Source organism: Eretmochelys imbricata, chromosome 1 (genome assembly GCF_965152235.1).
Source record: "Eretmochelys imbricata isolate rEreImb1 chromosome 1, rEreImb1.hap1, whole genome shotgun sequence".
NCBI lineage: Eukaryota > Metazoa > Chordata > Testudines > Cheloniidae > Eretmochelys > Eretmochelys imbricata.
Window position 1 is genome coordinate 168,079,484 of NC_135572.1, and position 12,575 is coordinate 168,092,058.

A 12,575-nucleotide genomic window follows, 5' to 3' on the forward strand; every position below is an offset into this window, starting at 1 on the left:
ATAATGAGCCCAAAGCTCTGCTTCACAGAATTTATCACATTGTGTCTAATGAAGCCTCAATTAACTTTACTCTGACTTCTGTTTAAAAAACCCACAGATTAGTGTCAATCATTTGAATTTAGAAAATGCAAGACTGTGGTGCCAGACTCAGAGTTCATTGCTTCTTTCAGATTCAAAGGCATACACATTATTTCAGCAATGTGCTGCTGCTGCTGTTTTAACAAGAGGGTCCCCTTAAATGGTCTCCTTTAAGTCTGTGATTAACCCCATATACTGCAATGCTTGTTAAGAGGTGTAATCACATTGAGTTTGGGGCAGGAGAATGCATTAATCCTACAGTAAAAAACAAACAGCAAGAGAATAGGGAAAAATGTACAACTTCCCCAAGCATATGAGGGAGGGATAGGGAGATCTGTTTTCTTGTTTAAACAAAAATGGTTTATCTTCATAACTAAAGAGGGAGTAACCATGGGGACCTTCAATAACTAAGGATGGAGGCAAAAATCACCTGACAAAGTTTCTATTCATCTGCACTTTGTTTATACTTCATTGCTGGCATATATGGAGAGTATAGCAGAGTACTCAATTTATGTAATATGAGAAGTGGTAATCTCTTCTCCAAGGCTTTGGTTTTTAAAATACCTGCCCCATGATGTAACCTAGCACATTCCAAAAGATAAGATATTTGGTCTTCTGGATCTGCTTCTGAAGAACAAAGATAAGTCATCTTTGGCAAAGATTATTTAGCAGTATCCTGGAAGGAGGTAAAGTCGCCCTCCCTTCCCTTTCTTGGTGGAATTTTAGCAAGGGGCTTTAAAAGCCTGTTTTGCACATCACTGTGTTGTATGTGTACACTAGCATGATCACAAATTTCTAAACTACAAGCAATGTTACCATGGTGTAGATGAGAATAGGATCAAGCCTAAGAATTTGTTTGGAAGTTTCTTGTTTGATTTTCAAACTGTGTGATATTTCCATTCTTATATGGACTTTAAGGCTCTCATCCAGCAAAGCACGTAAGCATATGTTTCACTTTAAGCATGTGAGTAGTCTGATTGGGACCTAAGAAAAGCTTTTAACATACTTTCTATCCAATTTTAAGCAGAGATGTGCAGTATACGCAAACTGCAGTACATTGTAAGTTATTCCCCTGTGTTTTTACCTAATTCTGTACTTTGTTTTTTTCTACCTTTAATAGTCCTAAAAATTGCAGGTGGCTTCTAAAAACAACTAAAAGGGTAGTCTAAGCTTTTAGAAATTGCCAGTTGACTAAAATGGCAATAACATGAGTCTTCTGAATGCTTCAGATGTATTACTAATCTGCTGAACAGAACAAGCTATGTTTAAAAGTGTTAAATCTAATTTTATGGAAGCAGAGGCTGCAGGCTGAAATCACTTGAATAAATGTGATTGACTGTTTTAAGAAAACTTTATTTGCTAATTTTATAAATGAATTCTCTGCTCAGCTATAAGCTATAGTAGGGTGCTGCCATCTGTAGTTTAAAAAAGAAAATGGAGAGTCTACCTCAAGCTTAAATAAACTGCTGAGCAGATTCACAAAACGGTGGTGATGGTGTGACACCTCTTCCCCCCGCCCCATCCCCACACACACACCCCTAAGGCTGCTTAGTCCCATGGAAAACATCAATAAAAATATCAATAAATAATATCTTTATTAAAGATACAGGAAAAGGAAAACCAACTAGAGCACCTGAAATGTAAAATATTAAGTAAGGCTTTTCATTTCCACAACATCCCTTGTTTCCCAACATCCAGCGTGGCGAGCTCAACAGCAGAGGTGATTATGCAGTCCCAGATTCGCAAACAAGCTCCAGCATGGACCGAAGGGAAGACACTGGATCTGATTGCTGTATGGGGAGAAGTATCTGTGCAGGCTGAATGCTGATCAAAAAGATGTGCTTATATTATATATATATATATATATATATATATATATATGCCAAAATCGCACAGGACATGTTGGAGAGAGGCTACAGCAGGGACACACAACAGTGCTGCATGAAAGTTAAAGAGCTCAGGCAAGCCTACCAAAAGACAAAGGAGGCAAACGGGCACTCCGGGTCACACCCCCATACAGGCTGCTTCTATGATCAGTTACATGGCATTCTAGTGGGGGGGACCCTACCACTACCACACCACTGTCTGTGGACACCTGCAAGGGGACAGTCTCACGCAACAGGGAGGAATATTTTGTGGATGAGGAAGAGGAGAAGGAGAATGCGCAGCAGGCAAGCGGTGAATCCATTCTCCCCGGCAGCCAGGACCTTTTCATCACCCTGGACTCAATATCCTCTGAAGGCGGGATCCCCGACCCTGAAGCCAGAGAAAGTAGCTCTGGTGAGTGCACATTTGTAACAACAGTACAGAGTTTAAAAACAATAGTGTTTTAATGTTTGATTTACCCCATTCACGCTGGGCTGTTTGTGCTTGGCTAAAAGGGATTATCCCAGAGAATAGCCATGCGGTGGGGGTAGGGGTGAAGGGCTCATCCCAGAGGATAGCTATGCGGTGGGGTGGGGGAAGGTGTCTGCTGCATATCCACCCAAAAACCACAACCCCTCCTTTTTAATGTGATAAATTGTTGCTTGCTATAGGAAAGGATGGTGGTGCAGTTTGAAACCATTCCCACATATTATGTGTAAGAAGCCAACCCTGCTTACCCTGTGCCTTAACATAGCTCCCTGGAAACTGAATTCTGTTGCCCAGCCATGTGTGATGTATCACCATACCGGCAGGCACTCAATATAAAAGGCAAAATGTGACCTTGTACCTAAAGCACATGTGCTATCTGCTGTGAATTGCCCGATTCACTGTGAAAGTCTCCCTTTTGTTCTCAGAAATGTATCATCTTAAATTTTACTGTCCCTTTTTATCTCCCCCTCCCCAGGTGCAAATGTTGCTCCGGTCCTCCTATCATCTCCATCCCTGAGGTTATCGCAGATTAGAAGTAGAAAAAAATAACGCATTCACAATGACATGTTTTCCAAGCAGTCTTCCCACACTGATAGGGCACAGCTTAATACATGGAGGCATTCAGTGTTAGGCCAGGAAAGCATTAAGTGAGTGTGAAGAGCAGAGGCAGGAGGCGATGCTGAGGCTAATGGGGGAGCAAACGGACATGATGAAGTGTCTAGTGGAGCTGTAGGAAAGCCACCAGGAGCACAGACCCCTGCTGCATCCATTGTATAACCACCTGACCTCCTTCCCAAGTTCCATATTCTCCTCACCCAGATGCCCAAGAACGCAGGGGGGGAGAGCAAGCAGCACACAGCAAGCAGCAAAAACAATGGGAATGTTGCTTGTGCTGAGGTCTAACCGAGTCAGCAAACAGCGCCAACGAGCTTTTAAACGTCCAAAGGCACATTCTACCACCATTCTGCACTTGCTCAGCCTATAGTTGAACTGCTCCTTACTAGTGTCCAGGCTGCCTGAGTAAGGCTTCATGAGCCATGGGAGCAATGGGTAGGCTAGGTCCCCAAGGATAACTATTGACATTTCAACATTCCCAATGGTAATTTTGTGGTCTAGGAAGTAAGTCCCTTCTTGCAGTTGTTTGAACAGCCCGGAGTTCCTAAATATGCAAGCGTCATGCACCTTTCCCAGCCATCCCACATTAATGTTGGTGAAACGTCCCTTGTGATCCACCAGTGCTTACAGCACCATTGAGAAGTACCCCTTGCGGTTTATGCATATCCCCACCTTGCCAACCAGTACATTCCATCTATCGCCCCACCACAGTTAGGGAACCCCTTTGCAGCAAAGCCATCCACTATGACCTGCACATTTCCCAGAGTCACTACTCTTGATAGAACGTCAATGACTGCATTGGCTACTTGGATCACAGCAGCCCCCACAGTAGACTTGCCCACTCCAAACTGATTCCTGACTGACCGGTTCCACTCAGGCATTGCAAGCTTCCATAGGGCTATCACCACTCACTTCTCAACTGTTAGGGCAGCTTTCATCTTGGTATTCCTGTGCTTCAGGGCGGGGGAAAGCAACTCAGAGTTCCAGGAAAGTGGCCTTACGCATGTGAAAGTTTCACGGCCACTATGAATCATCCCATACCCACAACACTATGCGGTCCCCCCAGTCTGTGCTTGTTTGCCCGGCCCAGAATCGGCATTCCACTGTATCAACCAGCCCCACTGTCGCCATGATGTCTCAATTGCCAGAGCCTATGCTTTCAGGAATGTCTGTGTCCATGTCCTCATCAAAATCCTCCTCATGCTGGTGTCTCTTAGCCTGGTTCTGCATATACTCCAGAATAATGTGCGAGGTGTTTACCAATGCTCACAACAGCAGCGGTGACGGTGAGCTCGGACTCCATGCTTGCCATGGTATGGTGTCTGCAGAAGAGCAGAGTTGCAGCAGAAGCGGTGAATGACAACGGTTAGCAGACCTACTGCACCGTCTGCTGACAGCAGCACCCAGGACACAACAGCCGCGGTGACGGTGAGCTGAGCGGGCTCAGTGCTTGTCGCGGTATGGCGTCTGCACGGAAAAAAGGCATGAAACAGTTGTCTGCTGTTGCTTTCATGGAGGGAGGGGCGACTGACGACGTGTACCCAAAACCACCCGCAAAAATGTTTTTGCCCCATCAGACACTGGGAGCTTAACCCAGAATTCCAATGGACGGCAGAGACTGCGGGAAATGTGGGATAGCTACCCACAGTGCACTGCTCCATAAGTCGATGCTAGCCACGGTAGTGAGGAGGCACTCCGCCGACTTAATGAGCTTTGTGGACATATGCAATCGGCTGTATAAAATCAATTTCTAAAAACAGACTTCTATAAAATCGACCTAATTTCGTAGTGTAGACATACCCTGAGTTTTTACTCATCATGATCAATGGGATTTTCTTAGACTGAATTCCTCCCTGCCTCCAACTGTGTTTACTGTAATTGCTGCTATGATCCAGTTTTGACTTTTATGGATGATCAGGAAGAAGATACTGAATCCCTGTTCAATGTTTATTAATTGTAAATATTTGCTTATAACGAAGGGAAGTAAACAAGTGGTGCAATTCCCAGTGTTATAATTGCAAATAGGAGGGGAAGTAGTCTATCCAATGGTGAATGGGAGGGAGATGTCCATTAGGCAGTCTCTCATGATATGGAAGAATCTAGTAACTCATGTATTATGGGGAATGGAACTCTATAAATATGCATATAGATACATCAGTGCGTTTAACACTGAAGCCTTATGTTATGTACTAGTTTTTGGTCAGGTTTGCTAGACAATTTTCTTCAGGTGTTTCTTTTTGTCTGGTACAAAGGCAGGAAGCATCTAGAATAAAGCAAGGCAATAAACATCACGTATTCTAGGAATCAAGACAGGGTGATGCAGTTGTCTCTAGAGGGAAATGTCTGTGACAACAGTTGAATCATTATAGATGGAACTGAAATCTTTTCCAGTGAAATTTTAAATTGCTGAAAATACACTGATTATATTTAAATATACTGAATGGACACTTCACCAATGTTGCTTTAAAGCATTTATATATTAAATAAGAATTATGCCCATAGGTTGAAGTGAGGCTTTTAATTTTTTACGTTTATACTAAATGCTTTTCTAGTGAAATAAATTTGACAAATAACCAGGAGAAAGTAATAAGTTGAGTTTAAAACTCACTTTTTCCCCCCAAGAATCTGTAGTCTTTTTTCCTTTAAAGAATCCACAGTTTAGAATTAGGATTAGAATCCCAATAAAGTCATGATACAGATTAAACAAAGCACATACCTCTGTGGGCCAGTCCTGCACATCTTCAGTGGAAGAAAGTCCCTTTACATTTAATGGTTCAATGGGCAGGGAGGGGGATAGCAGAATCAGATCCTTTACTAACAACTGAATTAAGGTGTGATACAAACTATAGCTATGAACTGCACAGACACACAGATCCTTTAACTAGAATTGCGCAAGTCACATCTACACACTGTGGGGCATCTAATTTTTCATAACTGACTGCATTTAATGTTTAAGGAAGGAAAAATTATTACAAATGCAATACAAAATGAAAAGTTGCATATTTGATGTAGTCCCAAAAAAGAACCTAGAAGTTACAACATTTTATAGAATTTGCAATATTTGAAGTACCACTAATTTAATATTCCACTAGATAACCTGCTGGGAAATTGAATAATTTATTTTGCCCATTAATCAGTATGTTTTGCTACAGTTTTAACAAACATCAGAATTAGCCAGAGTCCATTTGTTATACCAAGCCTTTTAAAAAAATTATATCACATGATTCCAAAGTAAATCAAAGGCCTCAGCTTTGCCTGTGGGCGGTCTGTATTGCTAGAGCGATAATGGATTGTACTTTAATTCCATAAAAATTCTGGATCCGATATTGGTTTTTAGTTTACTCCTACCACCACTTATTATGACATTAGCGCCTCAACTTGTTTGTTTAAGGGACCTTGTGTTCAAGTAATTCTGTCACAGTTGCACGCTGATGCTCACCACTTCTGGATGAAGGGACCACTGGTGAGATGAGAAGGTCCTGCTGAGGCGATCTGCCAAAAAGTGTTCCTGGCCCCAGTGAGAGGTGCAGCTACGAGATGGATGCTGTGTTGTACACAGAAGTCCCAGAGCCTGAGCGCTTCTTGGCAAAGGGCAGATGATCTGGCTCCACCTTGCTTGTTGATAGAGAACGTAGCTTCTGTATTGTCCGTCAGGACCTGGACCACTCCGCTTTTTATGTGAGGTAGGACGGCTTGGAGGGTCAGGCAAACCACTCTGAACTCCCTGACATTGATATGTAGGGAACAATCATGACTTGACCAACAGCCTTGCATGCTGAGATCGCCCAGGTGGGCTCCCCACCCCAGGTCCGAAGCATCAGAGACTATGGTCACCGAGGGGCACAGAGCTGCAAAAGGAACTTCCCCCAACACCAAGGCAGGATTCTGCAACCAGGTGAGTGATGACAGTGGTCCCGGACAGACTACCCGGTCCATGCTGAGTCTGTTAGGTATGAAGACCAATGCCAGCCATGCCTGCAGGGGCCTAAGATGGAGCCACACATGTCAGACCACGTGAGTGCAAGCTTCCATATGGCCCAATAATTGCTGGCACATGTAAGCGGTGGTGAGAGGTTGCATGCATGAGATGAGGTCCGCCATGGCTTGGATCCAAGCCTCGGGGAGGAAGGCTCTGGCCTGACTAAAGTAGAGGACTGCTTGAATGAATTCTGTGTTGCACTAGACTTAACGTCGACTTTCTCATTAACAGCCCCAGGTTGCGACAGGTGTAACAAAGCAGATCAATATGCTGCCGCACCTGCTCCTGGGACTGACCCTTCATTAGCCAGTTGTCGAGGTAGGTGTAAATTTGAACACCTCAGCGCCTCAGGTAATTGGCCAGTGGTACTATGCACTTAGTGAACCCTCTAGGGGCTGCAGAGAGACCTAGTGGCAATGCCAGGCACTGGAAATGGGGTTGGCCTAGCATAACACAAAGGAAGCACCTGTACCACAGGAAAATGGAAATTTGCGTCCTTCAAGTCGAGGGCAGTGTACTAGTCTCCCGGATCCAGGGAGGGGATGATGAAGTTTCACAAGGTCCTCCTGGCCTCCAACTTCTTGAGAGACTTGTTGAGATGACACAGGTCCAAGATAGGTCTGAGGCCCCCTTTTGCTTTTGGGATCAGGAAGTAGCAGGAGTAGAACCCCTTTCTTTTCATGTCTTGAGGGACCTCCTCCACTGTCCCCAGGTGCAGGAGGTTCTCAACCTCTTGGATGAGGAGTTGTTCGTGAGAGGGGTCCCTGAAGAGTGATGGGGAAAGGGGGTTGGGAAGGAGAGGTTGGCCACGAACTGCAGAGAGTAACTTGAGCACCCAACTGTCCAAGGTCAGCAAAGACTAGCTCAACCAGAAGAGACAAAGGCAGTTGAGGAAAGAATGGGAGGGTGGATCCTGGGAGGTAACTGGGGCGTTGTCCTTGAGCGCACCCAACTTCTGGCCTCCTTGGCTTTTGGAAGGCCCAGGCTGAGCAGACGAAGACGACAACGGGTGTTGCCGCTTAGACCGTATCTCTATCCTTCCTCCTGTAGGTGCCCAGCCAGGGAGTCCCCCAGGACCTAGACTGTGGAGGCAGGGGGGTGGAATGGCTTCCTGGCCTGCTGAAGAGTATGGAGGTCCAAGGAGCGGAGTCTAAGGCCATGGAGTGTCAAGTCAATGAGCTCAGAGAAGAGCCCCATCACTTCAAATGGGAGGTCCTGAATAGTGGCCTGCATCTCCTGGAACAACCCAGAGGACTGCAACCAGGAGCTGTGCCTCATGGCCCCTGCAGGGGCGACCACCCTGTCCGCTGACTCAGCGATGTCCCAGGCCATCTGAAGGGCCCACCTTGCCACTGCTGTGCCTTCGTCCACCAAAAAGGTGAAATTCTGAGCTTGCTCCTGCGGGAAGGCTTCCTTAAATTTGTTAAGGGAGTTTCAAAGGTTAAAATTGTACCTGCCTAACTGGGCCTGGTGGTTAGACACCCGAAATTGCAGGCTTGCCATCGAATAAATATTTTTGCCAAATAAGTCCAGTCTCAGAGTCTTTGTTTTTTGGCGTGCCACTGACTTGGCCCTGCCTCTCCCTTTCATTAACAGCAGACATAACCAGTGACGCCGCTGGAAGGTGTGTATACAGATATTCTAATCCTTTTGTATGGACGTAATACTTTTAAGAAGGTGGAAAAGTAGTAGGCAGAGTCAAAGATGGGGTTTGCCACAGTGATTTGGCAATCTTAAGGACCCCTGGGTGGACAGGCAGCACGACCCAGGCCAGGGTGGAGGAAGACAATGTTAAAGAGAGCATTGGATTCCTCTAACTTCCTCACTTTAAGTTCAAGTTGGTAGCCACCTTCTTAAGGAGGGCCTGGTGCTCCTTGACGTCGTCAGGAGGGCTTTGTTCTGGAGATGACGATGACAACGACAACTGGGAGACCATCTGGCAGAGGGTGACTTGTGTGGTGGCAAATCTTTGGTAAGAAGCTTGCTGGGACTGGCGGTATGGGGACAGGTGCCTTGACTCTAGTGTCCCAGGTCTCGTGGTGGGAGAGCGCCGCATCGGGGACCTCAGTCTTCTGATTGGAGAGCAGGAATGTGATGGCAGGGTCCCAGGCCTTGGAGACTGGGATCTACACCTGCAGTCCAGGGAGTGAGGGTGCTCCACTGCCCTGTGAGGCAATCTGATGACCAGCTTGCCCTTAGGTGTTGGGGCCTTAGCTGAGTCCGGCACCTGGCACAGTGTTGGATGGCCTGCTTGTTCTTTAGCCGCTGGGGCTGCTTTGGGCAATGAGGGCCCTAGGAGAAGCTGTGGTCTCCTGATGCTCCTGGGAGTCAGAGGCAGATCTCTGGCCAGGCTGGGTCTGGCCTCAGCAGTACTCCTATGAAGCCCCAGGTTGAACACAGGGCCTGATGTAGGTCCTTTGACAGAGGCCCCTTTCCCTTCCAGTGCTGGAGGGCTCTCCTTCTTTTGCATCAGCGAGGGGAACGGTGCCGGCGACGTGCTCTGCACGGATGCCAAGATGCTCAGCGTGGGATCTGAGCGGGAAGGCTCTGACACAGGATGAAGCACAGCATCCACGAGGAGGACCCTCAAGGGGCTATCCTGCTCCTTTTGGGTTCTAGGGCGAAAGTTCTTACAGATTTCTGCACTTGTCCTTCCTCTGGGCCTCCCTCAAGCACTTCAGACAACTGTCATGAATGTTACTAATAGGCAGTGGCCTACTGCAGGACAAGCATGGTTTGAAGCTGGGAGAGGGGGGCATACCCCGCTCCAGGGTGAAGGCCCAGCCAGGACTCTAACTACCAAATGCTTAACTTTTTTTAACTTAAAGGCTAAACTATATACAAAGAAAAACACAATGGGCTATTGAAGAACCGCTAATGCTCTTGCGATTGTAAGACAAGGCACTCCGACCAACTGTTACGGGCAGTAAGAAAGAAAAGAGGGGGTAGGGTCAGTGGTGCCTATATATCAGTACATGGGTGTGGCACTCAAGGGGACACTACACCTGACCCTATGGATATCACTAAGGCAAAAAACTCCGGTTGCACACGTGGGTGTGCTCACACCTAAAATGGAATAGACCTGAGCAAGCACTCAAAGTATTCTTACTTACATTTTGAAGTGTGAGTGTAAACTTATATTCCACTGTTCAAATTGCATTGCGTTGATCGGAGATTTTCAGTAGCAGTGCCTGGTCGGGACACAGGCGCTCAGTCGGTATCTCCTGTCTCGTTAGAATCTTCCTGAGCGCCTGCATCCCGCACCCCCCTCAGTTCCTTCTCTGCCGTGGAGTGATTATACTAGTACTTCAAAGTAGAGGGGAGGAGGATGGGGAGTGGAGCACCCACAGGGACACACATCTCTAAGACCTTCAGTTACTGCAAAGTGAGTAACTTCCCCTTCTTCTTCAAGTGCTGTCCCTGGGGGTGCTCCACTCTAGGTGAAAGTGTAGCAGTACCCACTATGGTCGGTGGGACTTTGGAGATGCGGCAGTGAGTACTGTAGAGAGTACTGTATGGCCTAGTGTGGTGTCTGCCATGGTATCTTGTGTGATAGCATAGTGTTTGGCAAACGTGTTCAGATGACCATGTAGCCGCTCTACAGACGTCAGAAATGGGTACATTATGTAGGAAGGCAACGGATGTTGAGATAGCTCGAGTGGAATGAGTTCTAATGCCTTTGGGCGGTTGAATATTTTGAATACGTTAAGAGGATCTGATGCAGTCAGAGATCCACTTGAACAGATGTTGTTTAGAGATAGCAGTACCTTTCAATCTTTCGGTGATGGAGACAAAGTTGTGGAGATTTACGAAATGGCTTAGTCCTATCTAAGTAAAAGGCAATTGCTCGCCTGACATCGAGAGTATGTAGGGATGCTACATACTCTCGTGTGGAGTCTTGGGATAAAAAGTAGGCAAGTATATCGGTTGGTTAAGGTGGAAGGTGGATACCACCTTAGGGAGAAATTTAGGATGTGGTCTCAGACTGACTTTGTCTTTGGAGAAGATTGTGTAGGGAGGATGGGCCATCAGGGCGCTTATTTCACCTACTCTCCTTGCTGATGTTATTGCAACTAAGAAAGCTACCTTCATGGACATATGGAGAAGAGAGGAGGTAGCCAAAGGCTTGAATGGAGGTTAAGATTCCATGTAGCTGCCGTTAGGTAAATTTTAGGGTAGAGATTTTGCAGGCCTGCGAGAAATCATTTTATGGTGGGGTAGGGTAAAGAGTGAATAACCTAACAGGTCGTGGAAGCTGGTAAGCACCGCCAGGTGTACTTTGATGGAGCTGAGTGAAAGTCCGTCCTGTTTTAGTCTTAGGAGGTAGTCTAGAATGTTAGGGAGGGTCACCGTATTGGGCGTTAGGTGATTACGTGAGCACCAGAGGACAAAACGCTTCCACTTCTGCAGGTAAGTTTTATGAGTGGAGTCTTTTCTACTGTGCAGAAGGACGTATTGGACTTGCTCGGAACAGGCTAGTTCATGGGTTTGGAACCATGAAGGAACCAGGCTGTCAGGTGGAGCTGGGGGTGAAGAACCAGTCCATTGTCCTGGGAAAGGAGATCTGGCCTGTTTGGGAGAGCCCATGGATGACGGGAGGACACGCGGAGTAGGTAAGGATACCAAGTCTGTCTCGGCCAAGCCGGGGCAATAAGGATGGCCCGGGCCTCGTCGTCTACGATCTTCCAAAGAACCCTGTGTAGCAGAGGGACTGGTGGGAAGGCGTAGAGGAGAGAGTTGTTCCACGGGATGAGGAACGCGTCTCCTAGGGATGCAGTCCCGAGTCCCGCTCTGGAGCAAAACAGCTGACATTTTCGATTCTGGGATGTGGCAAAGAGCTCTACTGACGGGGTGCCTCAGAGGGAGAAGAGATGAAGTATTGTGGGATGCAGTTCCCATTCATGTTCTGTTGAGAAGCGTCTGCCGAGTGCGCCGGCAGTAGTGTTGTGGCAGCCTGGTAGGTAGGAAGCGACGATTTGTATTTGATGTTGTATGCACCAATTCCATAGTCAGATGGCTTCCACGCAAAGGGAATGTGATCGGGCTCCCCCTTGTCTGTTGATGTAGTACATACATGCTATGTTGACTGTTAAGTCCCGAAAAGATTTGTTCTTTATGAGGGGAAGAAAGTGCAGGCATTTTTGCTTCACTGCTCTGAGCGAATTATGGGTAGGTGCGTCTCTGATGCGGACCACTGGCCTTGTCCCCTGCATCCCCCTAGATGCACTCCCCAACTGATTAGGGAAGCGTCCGTGGTGAGCATGAGCATTGGGGATCGTTGCTGGAAGGAAACCCCCGTGCAGTGGTTTTCTGGTATTGTCCACCAATGTAGGGAAGCTAGAACATTGGGAGGAGGAGCTAGCAGTGTCCCTAAGGTGTGTCTGTTGGGTTTGAAATTGGAATTGAGCCAGCCCTGAAGACATCTCATGTGTAGCTTGGCATACTGGACCATGAAGGTGGTGGCTGCCATGTGACCAAGGAGCTGTAGACAGATTCTTGCCTGTGTCCTGGGACAAATAGAGCACGTGCATATGAGCTACATGATAGT

General features: G+C 46.8%; 1 long non-coding RNA gene across 1 annotated transcript; it reads right to left on the bottom strand.

Annotated features, from left to right (window-relative positions):
- Positions 1-1,654: 1,654 nt before the first annotated feature.
- Positions 1,655-11,913, bottom strand: LOC144266168 (uncharacterized). The gene is made up of 2 exons (XR_013346440.1): positions 4,309-11,913; positions 1,655-2,334 (listed from the first exon to the last, which is right to left on the bottom strand). It is a non-coding gene; the product is annotated as an uncharacterized LOC144266168 (long non-coding RNA).
- Between the last annotated feature and the right edge of the window lie 662 nt (positions 11,914-12,575).